Genomic DNA, 1,276 nt, shown 5'->3' with positions numbered 1-1,276 from the left:
CGTTCCGGAAAGTGCAGTCCCGGACCGCAGCTCGCGGGGCCTTAGCGAGGAGGCTGCGCCCGGGACGGGAAACACCCGGAGACCGAGGCTGGCAGGAGGCAGGCGGATCGACGCCATCTTTACACTGACTCTTTCCTTCTTTTCTTTCCCACCCGTTTTCCAACGCCTGCAAGAGGCGAAAGACTGTTTACTCACCGACAGCCGCGGCGGCGGCGGCGCTGAGCCCAGACCCCACCATGATACCGCCGAGACAGTTCGTCTTCAAACACTGCATTAGGTTCAAGCATAGCGCGCTGTGTGTGTGTGTTCACCGGCTTTCATTGGACACTACTCGTTTGAAAACCACCAATTAGAGTCAAGGAATGGAGGGCGGGACAACAGTCAAAAACTGCCCTCCCTTTGGGATCTTTGATTGGAAGAACATGTATGATAGGTCCTGATTAAGTGCCGTAGGGGTCGCGGCGGCCGAGTCCACAGGTGAGTCCAGTTTGAACGACTGACGAGCTGATGGTCAGTTGATTAATTGTGGCAGCAGTTATGTGGAAGCCCGCAGGGGCTGGCGCTGCAGGAGCAGCTGCTGAGCTAGATCGTCCTGGACCGCCAGGGCCACTTAGCTGCTTCCTTTATAAAGTTTAGTGCTGAATACTTTTTTCTTTCTGAAATTAATTTTTTTGGTGTTGAAATATATACAGCATTTGTTGTAATTCGGTGCCATCGAGACGACTCTGGACAACAGATCTGAACCTTTCACTGTTCTGCGCTATCACATATTGTCTTACCCGGAACAAATCATCAGATCAGCAGTTTCTACATGTACAATTCAAGACACTGATTACTTTTTCTAGTTGTGTAACTTTTGCCATTATTGTAAACTCACAGTATACCAAGCTTCCTATCCAACTTTTGGTGTTGAGAATTTGGTCACAAAGCAGGTATTTATTAAGCAAGCCACACTTGGTTGGATTAAGGGGTTCTGGTGACTTCGTCCTTAGAAAAAAGATGTGTTGTCTACTAAGATTCATAGCCTCAATAACAGTTGGAAGGTTGCTGTAAATCTGGGTAACTCTATGGCAGCTAGTTGAGTGTTGTTTTTTGTTGTTGCTGTTTGGTTTTTTTGTACTGTTTGGATTAAATAAAATTTCACGGTTGGTTTTTTTTCCCCTATTCTTTTTTGTTGTTGTTTTTTAATTTATTATTAATCTCAATGAAAATTTACGGAGACTTTGGATTTCCATTGTTGCACCCCACCCCCCCACCCCCCGAACCTGATTATCTG

This window comes from Elephantulus edwardii, unplaced genomic scaffold (genome assembly GCF_000299155.1).
Source record: "Elephantulus edwardii isolate Elephantulus edwardi_28Jun2011 unplaced genomic scaffold, EleEdw1.0 scaffold00519, whole genome shotgun sequence".
Classification (NCBI taxonomy): domain Eukaryota; kingdom Metazoa; phylum Chordata; class Mammalia; order Macroscelidea; family Macroscelididae; genus Elephantulus; species Elephantulus edwardii.
Note: the sequence above shows the minus strand (reverse complement) of the source record.